This window comes from Mytilus galloprovincialis, chromosome 1 (genome assembly GCF_965363235.1).
Source record: "Mytilus galloprovincialis chromosome 1, xbMytGall1.hap1.1, whole genome shotgun sequence".
Lineage (NCBI taxonomy): Eukaryota > Metazoa > Mollusca > Bivalvia > Mytilida > Mytilidae > Mytilus > Mytilus galloprovincialis.
Window position 1 is genome coordinate 88,523,717 of NC_134838.1, and position 16,965 is coordinate 88,540,681.

The window sequence follows — 16,965 nt, forward strand, 5'->3', positions numbered from 1 at the left end:
ATTTTTGGTGTTTTGGTCGCAACAGTTTAGGAATTAGGGGCAAAAAAGGGTCCAAATAAGCATTTTTCTTGGTTTTCGCACAATAACTTTAGTATAAGTTAACAGAAATCTATAAAATGTTAACATAAGGTCTATGGCCACAAAAGGAAGGTTGGGATTGATTTTGGGAGTTTTAGTCCAAACAGTTTAGGAATTAGGGGCCAAAAATAGGTGCCTAATAAGCATTTTTCTTGGTTTTTGCACAATAACTTTAGTATAAGTTAATAGAAATCTATGAAATTTTAACACAAGGTCTATGACCACAAAAGGAAGGTTTGGATTGATTTTGGGAGTTTTAGTCCCAACGAATTAGGGGCCAAAAGGGTCCAAAATTAAACTTTGTTTGATTTCATCAAATAATGAATTATTGGTGTTCTCCGATATGCCAAATCTTACCGAGTATTCAGATTCTTAATTTTTGGTCCTGTTTTCAAATTGGTCTACATTAAGAAAGAAAGAAATCTTCAATTGCACAGTATTGCGCAATAGCAAGAAATATCTAATTGCACAATATTGCGCAATAGCAAGACATTTTCAATTGCACAATTTTGCGCGATAGCAAGAAATATTCAATTGCTCAGTATTGTCCCGTTTTAAAATTGGTCTACATTAAGGTCCAAAGGGTCAAAAATTAAACTGTTTGATTTCAACAAAAAATGAATATATGGGGTTATTCAATATGCTGAATCTAACCATGTATTTAGATTTTTAATATTTGGGCCCGGTTATCAAATTGGTCCACATTGTGGTCTAAAGGGTCTAAAATTGAACAATGCTGGCTAGACACAGGTGATCTTCGAAAAGGCTGGAGGAATGCAAAAATATCCAATATCTTCGAAAAAGGAGACAAACATCTCGCAGAAAATTACAAACCTGTATCCTTAACATCTGCCACAAGCAAAATACTAGAACATATCATATACAGGGACATCATAAAACATATTGAAAAGAAGATCCTTACCAACTTAATCCGTGAAACCAATCTCATAACTTACATAAATGACTTCCTACAAGAGCATAACAAGGGACATTAAACCGACCAGGACTTCTCAAAAGCATTTCAGTTCCATACAACAAGTAACTACATAAAAACTGTCAGATCAATGCACACCATTGTGAAGGAAATATCCGGCGAAACAACAGTTGACTCTGAGGTACACCAGGGCACCTTTTTAGGACCAATGTTATGTTTCTGTGCCACATAAACGACCTGCAAGACAGCGAAATATCATCAGTAAGACTTTTTACAGACGGTTGCTTTTGCACACACCAATTGTTAAAACTGGCCAAAACCAAAACAAACTACAATCAGATTTGGATGAACTAGAAATTTTGGACCACAAATGGGGGATGCGATTCACCACCAAAAATTGCTATTCTTTAACGAGTTCTGTACCACAGGGCCGATTATCGGCCCAAAGTCATACTCCTTTCAGTGCCACAGTTGGAAAGCAAGTTCTTGGAAACGTCCGTTGTCGTCAAGCTCTATCAGCAACAATAGCAGGGGGAATTAATTAGGTGGCGCTACAGTCGTCCGTAACCTCAAAAAGTCCGCCAAATCAATCGGCTAAAAGATTGACGTTTACAGTATTTTCTTCAACTTGTCATGCTTTTATCATAATTAAATTTCAAAATTTGTAGGTTTTTTTACCAATATATTTCTTTACGACATACACACATTATAAAAAAAATGCTTGTTATTGCTATTCCTTCATCCTGTCCGTTCTAAAAAAAAAATAGCCATCTTTTTTGTTCGCCAAAAAAAATCGATTTTTCCTAACTTAACGTTTGCGTATCCAAATACAGAAAAGAACGGTTATAATTTTAAATGAAACCGGGAAACCTATTTCAAATTTCTACACAATTTTGAAGCCATCATTTTTTACTATTATACATCAATTTTAGTGACCACCAGCCATGTCAATTTGTATCTGGTTTTAGCTGCGTTTCTACTTCAAAACAGTGAAGTTTAGCTTCTTTTCATTGTACCTGTTTCAAAAGTACTCTAAAATACTGATTTTATTCAAGATATGAATGAAATTTTGATTAAAAGCTTTGGTTCTTCACAATTCCATACGACACCTGTATTTTAAAGTAACTAAAACCCCTTTTGATCCCCTACCGTGACAAATTGTCGGTGACATTGTTTTCTTTTTTCAACATACGTCATGTAACGTTAAAATAAAAATATGTGTCAGGGTCATGTACGTGTACATAGTAAAAATTTACACATTGGAAAAGTGAAACGACAAACAAAGATCTTCTTTATTGCGTTTGAAACTATACGTCTCGGGAAATTCTGACAAATCTGACAAATTATTGTTAGCCAGTATGGATGGACAAAGGCACAAAAAATAGCAATAGAAAATGCATTGCAAAGAAAATTTCTGGAGGAAAAAACATACTTTAACAGGAAATGAAGGTCAGTTTAATAATTATATTTATATTTTATAAGTTAAAATCTTGCTTATATTATTATCTCTTTACTAGGTAAGCTACAATAATAAGAGCAAAAACTAGCTTATTAAGTCAAAAGATATGTTCTTACAAAATTGAATTTATTTGGCAAATTCTTGTCAAATTTAATCATCATTAAACATTTAATATTAAAGTAAAATGCACAAGATTTGTCCCATTAATTTCATTTCATTTCTGAGATCAATATCCAATTATTCAGGTAAAATATATATACAATACAGCAGCTGATACAGCAACCTGAAGAGAAGAAGCCCCATTTTTTTTCTTCAAAATGTTTACTTTCATAATTTATATAATGAGAAATAAGACAAAGGACTACTGTGCAAGCGAATCTATTTTTAGTTTAATTCTACAATAATAATGATTTTGAAATTCAAAATTGTGTCACTTTCACTTATAATTTTAAGCATTATTTTTTTACAGAATTTTCTGTCAATATTTTTGGTATAAAACATTTAAAACTTATCCCTTTTCTGTAGAATATTTTCTAGGCAGTATTTTACTGTTCGACTTAGAAACAGTTACATAGGCTTCAGTTGAAAGGCTCTATTACTTTGACAAGAAAGTTATTGTGACCCTTGGTCCCACTTTATAGAATATAAAATATAAATGATCAGTACTATTATTCTATCAATTTTCAGAAAAATTATTCAATTTGTATAAAATATATTTTATTGCATTAAATATTATCAGAAGCGTTTAAAAAAAATTCTACTAGGTTTGATCCCATATACAATTATGAATATTACAAAGCATATTTCCATCAGCCAGATCTAATTTATATCAATATAGCTAGGTTTTTAGTTTTACATGTAGACTAGGTGCCATTATCCACATTTCTGAATTGTTTTTTTTTTTTTACTAATATTTTGTCTTTTAATTATTACATTTAGTCCTTCTCTGAAAAATAGGGAAGTATTTCTTCTTTATATTATTATAACATAGTTGTAAATCGAGTTTCGTTTATTTTCTTTCTTATTTTTGTAAAGTAAACTCCTTTATGCATTTTGCTGGGTTTTAATATATAAATTTGACTGGTGATATTAAGGGGAGATAACCACTTGCACAAATCGGCACAAAAACCACCGCTTCGTATCGAAAATAACTTGACGTTTGCGTATCCAACATTCTATTGCCTAGATATTTATATCGAGTGTTTGTTTTAATGAGATGCTTTATTAAATTTAAATTCAGCCCATCATATTTAGTTTCCTCGTATTAAAATATTTAGATTTTTCGATCAGGAGACTTGACAATTTTAACCCAAACTCCAAGTTTGAAGATAAAATAAAGAATAAAGGACTTAGATTTGATGTGTAAGTTTTGACGAGTGAAAACTATGTGTATTCAAGATTAGTTGGGTCAATAATTCTTTATTACAACAATAGTATTTAGTGAGTAAAAATGAGGTTTGTCTCGTCCGTTTTTTTTTACTGAATTTTCACGGTCACGTGACGCTATTGTTGCTGATAAACTTGGGGTCAAACCGTGACCTGCTTTTCAACTGCAAAGGACCGATTCATCGGACGATTGTTATGATGTTATGAAGTACGTAATGTACTATGACGTCACCGTTTTTGTGATAAATTTAAAATTCCTCCGTCTTGAAACATTCGCGCGTTTTTTCACCAAAAAAGGGAGCTTTTTTTATGAAATTTATGAAAATAAAATTATGTAAGGATGCATTTATAAATATGTATATAACATTTATAACTATAGCGTCTCAAATCCACTCTTTTTTCTCGGCGCTATTGCAGTAGGTCATTTAGTATATTTATGTATTATATAGGATTACTTTCCTAAACTGGCTTAAGTTTTTAAGCGTTTACTTTGCAAAAATGGAAAGAATATAATACAAATAAAATTGTACAAACATAAAATATAGAAGATAGAAGTTACTCAAATACCTTTACAAAGAACAGATTAGATCACACATCATTTAACCAGAATGTAGGACATATAAAAGAATACTGCAGAAAAATTTCAAAACCATTGCCTATTTCATGCTGATTTTCACAATTCATTCGACGAAGAAGTTTGTCTTGATAACACTACAGTTATGCCCATGTTCCATTAAAACGACATCAGAGAATTTAAATGCATGGAATAAATTTCGATGATTTTTTTTTTTTTTGCTGTGTTTGATTTTTCTAGGCTTTATACGGCATACGTTTATAGAACTTTCAAAGTCAAAACACTTAAAACATGAAATATAAATCAATCATTAGACCACACCAATTTAATTCCTTGTTCAACGAACCCGCCTGCACCTATTTTTTTCAAAACAGAATTTTTTTATTTTTTTTTTTATATTCCCGCTTCCCGCATCGGGAAATGTAATCGTGTCCATTTTCCGCACCGTTTTTTGTAAATATAAAAAGATACTAGAACACACCCGTATATCGCGGGTCCGTGACTGAATTAAAGTATATAACTATGCGCAAGCCTTATTTTAGTATTAGTATTGTCATCTGATAAAGTCATGCTGATTATAAGATACACAGTTTTCTCTGCTTTCAAATCTTTCTGTTTGAACCCGTCAAACTGGAACTTATCAATTATTGATAATATTAATTATTTGGAAAACAAAAGGTCCTGGAATGGAGTATTTTTTAATCAACAGCATTATCCTATATTAGTTATAAATATTGAATTCTTTGATTCGCTGTTTTACGTCATGCCCGCTAACAAATTGAAAACTGTACCTATACGCCTTATTTTAGTCCAGATTTTTAGTATTCGTATTGTTATCTTAGAAAGTCTAACTGATTAAAATACTACAATAGGTAACAATTTGACAATTAAGTAGTGTCAACACTGTGATTATGACCCGTGTAACACTATATAGCATATTAATCCTGAATACACCGTTTGGTGGTGCGCCTGTCTGATGCGAAACGTACAGATAAGGTAATCGGTAACAGGTGAATATACTATTGGTATCGGTATCGGACTCGACCCGGAACTTCTTAATTATTGGCAATATTAATTACGTGGAAAACAAAAGGGCCTGGAGTGGTGTAATTTTTAATCTACACCTTTGTACTATATTAGTTATATATAAAGTTGAATTCTTTGATTCGTCGTTTTTACGTGATGACGGCTGACAAATTGGACCTCGTAATTTTAGTATTATAGATATACAGTCTCACCTCAGTATATAACGATTTTAAACATATAAGCACCCCATTTGTGTAAATATCTGAAATAATATTTGATTCAGCATGATACACATTTATCCCAAGACTAAAGTGGGAGTGCTCCGCTAGAAATATGTAACGGAGGAAAATACCAGTCAAAACAAAACATTTGTAGCTTGTATTGCATAACTTCCTCCAATAAAGGAGCACCTCAATCAATGAGTATTCCACCATCAGTTCAAAAGTACATATATCTTAATTTTTAAAATATAAAAGTCACACAGGTAGGCATCTATCATCATTAAAAGGAATATTTAAAGTGTTTTGTATATACATATGTATCGGCATAAAAATATGAGCTAGTTCAACGTCATGAAATTTAAAATTTAAAACTTCCTCGATATTTACAGTTTATTTACATGTATATATATATATGATCAGCATAAATCGTTCTTCTGCATGTTTGCTGGTTTTATTTAGGATAGTTAACTTTTATCTGTATACAGTGTAGTGTGGCCACGTACCCACGCTTACTGCTTCATAGGACTTTATTGGGCTGAGTTGTAGTATTAAAGTTTCATTTAAGTGTGGCGAGATCCACGCTTATTCTCTGATAAACGATATATATTTAGCATCTTCAATAAAGTGTGGCGAGATCCACGGTTTAGAAGGCGTTATGGACTATGGTTGAGTTAACAAGTGTGGCGAAATCCACGCTCATTTTGTATTAATGTTGAGATCGCTTCTTCGTTGTGTCCGTAGAGTGTGGCGTAACCCACGCTCACGGTGTCTTTTAAGCTAACTTGATGTTCGATCGATATCATTGAGAATTCTCGACCTGCTTGTGTGTAGTAGAAAGCATAGTCTCCTTGATTTAAATTCTATGTTCATTAGGATTGAATTGTCACAACTGGGTTCCAGTAATCCAATTGTACTTGAATCAATTATCACTTGGATAAGGTCTACTTCGCTCCGTTGTATTTGAATTGAATACTGAGCTTTTCGTGTAGCAGTTGGATATTGCTTAAGATTGATTTTCTCTGGTTCGACAGTGCAGGACAAAGCAGTAAGAAATGTTCTAAGGTTTTATCTGATGTTTGACACAAAGGACACGTTGCCAATAGTCCTTTGTTTTTTGAATGCCTTGTTCTGTCGGCCATGAGTATATAACTTCCTGTTGCTATTCTTAATTTTACGGGTATTCTCATAGCTTCTTGCATGGAATTACTAGCAGATAGGTTTACTAATACATGTGTCTTTCCTGGTATATATTGACTATTTAAATACTTTAGTGAGGGGTACAGCTTACAATGACCCTCGATAAAATGTTTCCAAAACTTTGATACTTCTTTATTTACCATGTTTTTCCATTTGAATTTTTGAATTTGACTGTCTAATAGATATAAAGCTGATGGTAGGTTGTATTTCGCTAGAATCGTTTTAACAATAATAAACCAGCTGTGACTATCATCCGTTTTCATAAGTAGTTGTCTATATGCAATTTGTTTTTCTAAACTATTATGTGGTTGTCTAGATATATTTCCAAATAATGATAAAATCTTTTTATGTATTTGGCCCTCTATTGGTAGTTGTCCAGAAAGAATATATATGGCGGGCGTAGCTGTACTTGTTGGTAAAGAAAGTAATTGCTTAATGCATTTTTTGTGGAATATGTCAATAATATCCAAGTTTTTTCCTGTAGGAGTTACTAATTCCAGGCCGTACAGAAGTACAGGAATGACATAGATGTTAAATATATGTAGTAAGGATTGTATGTCCAGTCCATTTTTCCCATGCAAACCAGCTGGCATTAAACTGTACATGGCTCGTCTAGCTTTTTTCACATTTTCATACAGCGGAATAGGATCATCTGGTTTTGATGTGCGTAAGGCAGCAACCATTTGATTTTCTGGGGGGGGGGGGGGGGGGGGGGCTATGGTTTTTTTTCTGGACAAAAACAATCTATTTTTTTCGCGACAAGTCGAAAACAATTTTTTTTCTTTCAATTTTAGCATTACATATAGTGGGAGCTGAGGGTGAAACAAACAATTTTTTTTTCTCAGAATCAAAAACAAATTATTTTTTTCTCCAAAAACTGGAAACAAACTTTTTTTCCAAAAAAAACCATAGACCCCCCCCCACCCCCCCCCACCCCCAGAAAATCAAATGGTTGCTGCCTAAGACCCCCCCCAGTGGCGGATCCAGAAATTTTCATAAGTGGGGGCCCACTGACTGACCTAAGAGGGGGCCCGCTCCAGTCACGCTTCAATGATTCTCTGTATAAGCAACCAAATTTTTTCCCAAAAAGGGGGGCCCGGGCCCCCTGGCCCCCCTAAATCCGCCTCTGCCCCCATATGGGTTGTTTGGCTAACTATTGGCATTATTGAGTTACCTACATTGGTTTCCTTCCCCTTACTTATATTCTCTATCAAGAAATTTTCTTTGTTTAACTTTGAAGACGTTTATTCTATTAGAATAAACGTCTTCAAAGAACTTCGGAAAGAAATGCCTTCAACTGCAATTATATTGTATGCTGGCAATACAAAACTAATACATACCCGCCGCATGTTTAAGCACCTGTCCTGATTGCTTCAGGGGCTTGTCGTTCAGCAGTTACAATGTAGATATCGTTTGTTGATGTTCATAAAAATTATTTGGTATTTTCCCGTTTGTATATATAAATAAGATCGTTGGTTTTCCAGTTCAAATTGTGATTGCTCTATGGTCGGGTTGTTGTCGCTTTGACACATTCCCCATTTCCTTTCTCAATTTTACTTATAATTTTGTGTCCCTTATAGCTTGCTGGATGGTCTGGGTCAATGCCCTGTGTTGACAGGGCTTATATGGGATCATTTTACTGTTGTAGAAAAGAAATACCAAGGATTTGTATAGTGCTTCTATACAAATCAATTGAAAAACTTCAATTTTATTACTTAAAAAGAGGAGAAATACATCATATTTTAAACAACTAGAGAGGTCCACTTGTTTTAAATAATATTAAATAAAATGTGTTAAAATGGCTAAGGTCCAGGAATATCACAAAATTCTTGGACATGTTTTTATCAATTAATACCAGATAGATATATAGTTCTTTGGGAAAAGATGAGCCCTTTTGTACTAAAAAGTGTTATTTACAAAAAAATACATTATAACTTATATTGACCCCTCATAAAAGGGATACTTATAAAATTGTTTTTAGGATGAAGAATTGTCTCATTAATTGGCACACATACATATAGCAATTCTAATTATTCTATTATATCTTGGTGAACAGGGAAAAAATCCTTCATAGATTAAAGAAATGTCAACATAGTCAAAGTACAAGTGACAAATCAAGTTTTAAAATTGTCAAAACCTACTATTTTATGTTTACAAAAAAAAATATAGTCGCTCGCCTTTACTTTTCAAGCTTCGCCTCAAAAATTTGCAAATCAAATATTTTTTTATTAAAATTTTCAAATCGCTCGCTCGCCCCAATTTTTGAAGTCCAAAAATCCGTAGAACAAGAAATTAAATTGGTGTGGCCTTACTTTACAAAAATAAGAAAGAAAATAAACGAAACTCGATTTACAACTATGTTATAATAATATAAAGAAGAAATACTTCCCTATTTTTCAGAGAAGGACTAAATGTAATTATTAAAAGACAAAATATTAGTAAAAAAAAACAATTCAGAAATGTGGATAATGGCACCTACATGTAAAACTAAAAACCTAACTATATTCAGTGGCGGATCCAGAGGGGGGCGTAAAATGATTAATCAAACTAGACTTCGTGAACTTATTTCCCGTGTCTTTAATTTTCATGCGACAATTCTTTACTTATTAAGATATTTTTCGCTGGTATTTACTTATCATGTCAAAGTCATATGATTCGGTATGGTGGAGTTGACGAGTGGGTCGAAAAAACGTCACTCAGTCATTTTGGAATTCAAATTACAGTAACACATTGCTTAAGCTGAGACTGACAATCATGACACCTTCAAAGCGACACAGGATTAAGCATGTTTAATCCCAAACACCCCAGCCTATTCTGAAATAACATACATTTAACTCTCGTTGTATCGAACTCGGTTGACTCGAAATTTCGGATGAGTCGAAGTTTTCACGCGGTCTAAAATAACATAGATGTAGCTGAATAATGATCCCCACTCAGTATAAGCTCTAGATATATTTTAAGTCTAAGGTACGAACCATTTGATTTGAGGGGGCAGTCTGAGATATATGAGTAAACAAAATCTGACTCTGATTTTTGCTATTAGAAACGAAAATTTCCAACAGAATCATTTAGCATTAAATGAACATGATGAATAAAAAGCGGGCGTATTTTTTTTTTGGGGGGGGGCGGAGGTTTGCATGTGACGTCTGACCTGAATGCCTGTTTCGCCGAACTGCTATATTGACTTTTTTCTCAAGGCCAGACTGCAACCTGCCTGTTGGGTGTGGCCTTTATGTCTCCTTTTGTCGACCGTCGTTCATTAATTCACTGTCATTTCAGACTCATTCGTAGCCTTTTGTTGATTTGGAACCCCTCACTTCCCTTTATTTTGTTTGGTGAAGCATATCAACCAAACATTTGAATAAAATTGCGTGTTCGTCTGTTTTAACTCGTGTCGGTCGTATTGTATTCCATCGAATAGCCCGGCGTATATTTTGTTTACAACAAGAAATCTAACGAGGTTGTGCTTACTTAACATACAACAAACGAGAATTGTCCAGGTCTATTTATTACTGACAAGTCTCACATCAAATATATCAGTACATAGCTTTGAATCCATACTATCATTTTATTATAGACAGTTAATAGGGAGAATCTGAGACTACTATAAAGCATCAAAAATGTCCTACCCTTACACTTTACAGATCTTTACAGCAACTATAAAATATACATGCCCCACGTCAGAAACCGTTTAAAAAGTGTATTTTACACTTATTTTATGTTTTTTTAGGCTAAAAACAGGTCCCAAAAATGTTTCGCCTCGCTACGCTCGGCGATTTTTTAAACTCGCCCCCCTTTCCAAAATCCTGGATCCGCCCCTGAATTATTGATATAAATTAGATCTGGCTGATGAAATATACTTTGTAATATTTATAATTGTATATGGGATCAAACCTAGAAGAATTTATTTAAACACTTCTGATAATATTTAATGCAATAAAACATATTTTAAACAACTTGAATAATCTTTCTGAAAATGGATAGAATAATAGTACTGATCATTTATATTTTATATTCTGTAAAATGGGACCAAGGGTCACAATAACTTTCTTCAAAGTAAGAGAGCCTTTAAACTGAAGACTATGTAACTGTTTCTTAGTCGAACAGTAAAATACTGCCTAGAAAATATCCTACAGAAAAGGGATTAGTTTTACATGTTTTATACCAAAAATATTGACAGAAAATCCTGTAAAAAAATAATGCTTGAAATTATAAGTGAAAGTGACACAATTTTGAATTTCAAAATCATTATTATTGTAGAATTAAACTATTAGATTAATTTGCACAGTAGCCCTTTGTCTTATTTCTCATTATATAGATTATGAACGTAAACTTTTTGAAAAAATGGGGCTTCTTCTCTTCAGGTTGCTGTAGCAGCTGCTGTATTGTATATATATTTTACTTGAATAATTGGATATCAATCTCAGAAATGAAATGAAATTTGGTGGGACAAATCTTCTGCATATTACTTTAATAATGTTCAATGATGATTAAATTTGACAAGAATTTGCCAAATAAATTCAATTTTGTAAGAACACATCTTTTGACTTAATAAGCTAGTTTTTGCTCTTATTATTGTAGCTTACTTAGTAAAGAGATAATAATATAAGCAAGATTTTAACTTATAAAATATAAATATAATTATTAAACTGACCTTCATTTCCTGTTTAAATATGTTTTTTCCTACAGAAATTTTCTTTGTAATGATTTTCTATTGCTATTTTTTGTGCCTTTGACTTTGTCCATCCAAATGGAAACAATAATTTGTCAGATTTGTCAGAATTTCCCGAGACGTAGAGTTTCAAACGCAATAAAGAAGATCTTTGTTTGTCGTTTCACTTTTCCAATGTGTAAATTTTTACTATGTACATGACCCTGACACATATTTTGTTTTTAACGTTACATGACGTTTGTTGAAAAAAGAAAACAATGTCACAGTCAATTTGTGTAGGGGATCAAAAGGGGTTTTAGTTACTTTAAAATACAGGTGTCGTATGGAATTGTGAAGAACCACAATTTCTAATCAAAATTTCATTCATATCTTTAATAAAATCAGTATTTTAGAGTACTTTTGAAACAGGTACAATGAAAAGAAGCTAAACTTCACTGTTTTGAAGTAGAAACGCAGCTAAAACCATATACAAATTGACATGGCTGGTGGTCACTAAAATTTATTTATAATAGTAAAAAATGATGGCTTCAAAATTGTGTAGAAATTTGAAATAGGTTTCCCGGTTTCATTTAAAATTATAACCGTTCTTTTCTGTATTTGGATACGCAAACGTCAAGTTAGGAAAAATCGATTTTTTTGGCGAACAAAAAAGATGGCTATTTTTTTTAGAACGGCAGGATTAAGGAATAGCAATAACAAGCATTTTTTTTATAATGTGTGTATGTCGTAAAGAAACTATATTGGTAAAAAAACCTACAAATTTTAAAATTTAATTATGATAAAAGCATGACAAGTTGAAGAAAATACGTTAAACGTCAATCTTTTAGCCGATTGATTTGGCGGACTTTTTGAGGTTACGGACGACTGTAGCGCCACCTAATTAATTCCCCCTGCTATTGTTGCTGATAGAGCTTGACGACAACGGACGTTTCCAAGAACTTGCTTTCCAACTGTGGCACTGAAAGGAGTATGACTTTGGGCCGATAATCGGCCCTGTGGTACAGAACTCGTTAAAGAATAGCAATTTTTGGTGGTGAATCGCATCCCCCATTTGTGGTCCAAAATTTCTAGTTCATCCAAATCTGATTGTAGTTTGTTTTGGTTTTGGCCAGTTTTAACAATTGGTGTGTGCAAAAGCAACCGTCTGTAAAAAGTCTTACTGATGATATTTCGCTGTCTTGCAGGTCGTTTATGTGGCACAGAAACATAACATTGGTCCTAAAAAGGTGCCCTGGTGTACCTCAGAGTCAACTGTTGTTTCGCCGGATATTTCCTTCACAATGGTGTGCATTGATCTGACAGTTTTTATGTAGTTACTTGTTGTATGGAACTGAAATGCTTTTGAGAAGTCCTGGTCGGTTTAATGTCCCTTGTTATGCTCTTGTAGGAAGTCATTTATGTAGAAAAGCCGCATACTTATCTCTAGTAAGATGCATAATTGAATATGGCGCAACCCATATATGAAAGGGGATATAGACAAATTGGAACGTATCCAAAACAAAGATATATATGATTTATTTAGAAAAACTACCAAGGCCGTAACTACCCTTGAGGCAAGTGAGGCAATTGCCTCACTAAAATTTTGACACTGATTATTTTTTTTATACATATATATAAATATAATAGTCATTTGTTGTTCTGTCTCAACCTTAATTTCTATAACTTGTCATCATTGCGTTTAAACTATTCTTCCTGGATATAACTCAGCATCTCTACGGGTTATGTTTCTCGATTACATTAACCTAGTAACGATTATCTCTGTACAGATTAATAAAATATAAACAATATGAAACATGCATGGATTAGTTTTTATCCATGTTTCTTTAACCTTAAAAGTTGAAAGAATATTCCATATTCCAATTTGATATTATTGAGGAATGGTAGAACCTTTAACACAGGATTTTGTCGTTACTTATTCGGGACTACGGAATTTCGTTTCTTTATATTCGGGGTTTAGGAATCGGACACCCCCATGCAACCCCTAACCCCTAAATTTATAGATTTTGGAACTAAAATACCACCAACTATTTCCAGAAATAATTTGAAAATACGGACCTATTAAATGTAAATGTCAAAGATATAAAAGCGAGTTTAATATTTTGTAACTGCGACTGTGTATGATGGTGCTTACAGGAAAGCTTAATTCCCTTTTGTAAACAAAACTGTTACCACCGATGCTGCCACCGAACTGCTGATGGAGAAGGAGTTGGAAGAAGACAGATAATGTGCTACCTTTAGAAGCACAAACTGCCCTGAAACGACTGAAAACTTGGAAAAGAGCTTGCATGAGTGGCGAAAGAATGTGCGGTCTATCCATGCTCCATGTTCATCGTGATAAGGATATCAGCAGACCAAATTATGATTCTGAAACGATTAGACTGAACCGGCCATAGAAAAATTTGGCAAACTCTACTGAATTGATGTTTGTTCTTTGTTCTGGCAGCAGACTCAAATCAGTGATATTTGGATGATTATCTTACATATAAATTTAAATTAAGTTTTTAAAAAATTGGTGTAAGTAAAAGTCTTAAAAAATGAAAAATTTATATAAAAAGTGTCCAAATTCAAAACATTATCAAACTCTCTAAAAATGCCTAGAATGCAGGATTTTGCACCATTCATTTCATACCCTCCAAAAAAAATTTTCGCCTCGCTTCGCTCGGCTCAATTATTTTCCCTCACTAAAATAAGATGCCTAGTTACGGCCTTGACCAGAAAGACCGAAAAGAACAATCAAAAGCCACAATATATTCAAACTGCGAAACAGACAATATTATTGAACGATAAATAATCAATAAAACCAGAAGGCTTAAAGTACCTGACAGCAATAAGCCGGCTAAATAAAGCCACAATATAAAAATTCATTCTTCATGGAAACAACCAGTCACCGGAACCAATTACCGGATAAAGGTGTGCTTGCAGATTCTCTAGAGGCATATAAGACCACTCTACAAGAACACCGCCTATAACAACAACGCTCTTCTCCACAGTGAATAAAAGTCTTAACAGGATTTTATACTGCAATCAGCTATTTTACTATACAGATAAAGCTATACGTATAAACGTTAGCTTTATACGTCAATGACCTCAACTCACCTATAAGCCCCACCTACTTACAACGTCACGTCACAACCATGACAACGTGTAGTAACAATGGTCAAACTTTTATGAATTTAAACTTGTTATGTCTTCAAATTGGTAATTTATATACCATGATTTATCAAATGTTATTAATTAGAGTTCATTTTCCCTGTCTTTTTCCTTAAAATGTCAATTTTGTACCGCCTGGACTACGCTCAAAGGGAAATACCCCAAAATGGTACCCCAAGAGGGAAATTCTAAACACTTTTTTTAACAATATTTGTTTCATATTTTTATTATTTTTTTTATTTTTTATCGATTTCAGTATAAAAACAATATACGTATAGTGTCTTGAAATATGAAAATTATTTGTATTCGGCACGAAACGGGAAAATGCTCGGTAGAACCTCGCATTTCCCCCGTTTCTAAGCCTTATACATATAAATTTCATATTTCAAGACACTATACATATATTGTCTAACTACACGTACCAATATAGATATAGAATGAGTTGTAACGTTTATCTGCATTTATTTGTATGCTTCAAAGATAGTCATTTAACAGAGTTTGTTTCTGGAATGTATATTGATATTAAGATCAAACTAGAGTTATCTTTCGTTGTACAACCGACTGACTCTTTGTATAGTGTCTTTTATGTTCCGTGAACATGGTGAAACATGTGCGAATCAGATTTATTTCTTCATTTGCTCTTAATAACATGGTTGTAATAAGCCATTTGAATATGTTTCATAAAGGTTTTAAGTTCACAGTCGATGTCCAAACAATCAAGAAATTCAAACTGGATAATACGTAATTTGCATTGTGTTTGTCAATTAATAATTTAATTTTGGATGCAACACGTCTTCTGATTGACAAAAGTCTTTTGTCTATCATCTCATAGAAACAATTTTGTCATGCGATTGTCAATTTTTTACTTATTTTGGTGTTTTTGTTTATTATCTTCAAACCTATAAATGATGTATCGAAACTGTAAACAACAAACATTATCAGAAATAATAATACTACAAAAATGCCTATATGATAAAATCAAGGATGACTCCGTTCATAAGTAATTGCAATTCGAAAATGATTTTTTGTTTACTACTTTTCGGTTTTTGCCTGTTTTTTTCAACTTTAACTGCTCACACGAGCCTCGTGTTATGTGCTGTGCTTTGCGTCGTTTTGATGAGTACAGCATTTTTATGATGGCTTTCCACTAGATTGGTGTTTTGTCTTGCATTTATAATTGTTTTATTAGTTTTTATTGGCTTTTTAATAAGCTTATACACTATATTAAATGCAATTACATTTGTAATGTCAGATCGATAATTTGTAGCCTTTTTGTTAGCTGATTTGTGTGTGTTAATATCGATCTGATCTGTCTTTCTTTTTTTTAGCCAACGCGTTATCAGTTTATTTTTTATCTATGAGTTTGACTTTCCCTTTGGTATCTTTCAACCCTCAGTCACTAATTCAGGGTGGATGCTTTTGGTTGTTGTTTGTAATGCTTATTGTTTTGTGCATAAGTCAGACTGTTCAGGTTTAGAAAGAAAAAAAAATCGTAAGGGTTCCACGGAACCCAGTGTCTCGCCTACTTTTGCTGTTAATCGCAGACTCAACAAAAATGAGGAAAAACATCAATAAAAATTTCCCTCTCGATACTGTCTTTTGATTGAAAGAAGCTTCCAAGTTTGGTAAAACAAATCCAGGATAGTTTATGAATCTAATAAATGTTTTATAAACTTTAACTGCAGACTGTATGTAATGTTAACTGGAAGAAAAACTAAGTCCATTTATAAGTAAAATACGGAAAAAAGTGATTTTTTTTTTTTTACAAAATTTACTTCTAAATAATATCTTATGATCAGAAACAAGCTTTTGTCTAAGTTTGGTAGAAATCCAGGATAGTTTAAGAACATTATAAAAATTTTGAAAACTTAAACCACAGAGTGAATGTTTTGTTTGTGGCAAAAAAAAGTCCATTTATAAGTAAAATACGGAAAAGTGGAAATTTATTTTTACAAAATTTTCTTCTTGATACTATCTTATAATCATAAACAAGCTTCTGTCCAAGTTTGGTACAAATCAAGGATAGTTTATGAAAGTTATTAAAATTTTAAAAACTTTAACCACAGAGTGAATGTAATGCTTCCTCGCAGAAATACTAAAGTCCATTTATAAGTAAAATACGGAAAAATGGAATTTTATTTTTACAAAATTTACTTCTGGATACTTTCTTATGATCATAAACAAGCTTCTGTCCAAGTTTGGTAGAAATTCAGTATAGTTTAAGAAAGTTATTAAAATTTCAAAAACTTTAACCACAGAGTGAATATT